The following is a 208-nucleotide window of genomic DNA, read 5'->3' on the forward strand; positions in this document are numbered from 1 at the left end:
TTTCTTTTGAAATAACATTTAGGATTTTAATGATGGTTACTTAGTATTTAATAAGGTTACATATTCCTTTATATTGTAAAGGAATGTAAAATTTGTTTAGTGAAATGTTTTGTTACTTAATGAATAATAATTTTTTAGTTAATATTTGTGAATAATAATTTTTAAATCAATATTTGTGATTTTAGTTTTGTTTTGAATTTTCTTAAAA

The sequence above is a fragment of the Parasteatoda tepidariorum genome, chromosome 6 (genome assembly GCF_043381705.1).
Source record: "Parasteatoda tepidariorum isolate YZ-2023 chromosome 6, CAS_Ptep_4.0, whole genome shotgun sequence".
NCBI classification, from domain to species: Eukaryota; Metazoa; Arthropoda; class Arachnida; order Araneae; family Theridiidae; genus Parasteatoda; species Parasteatoda tepidariorum.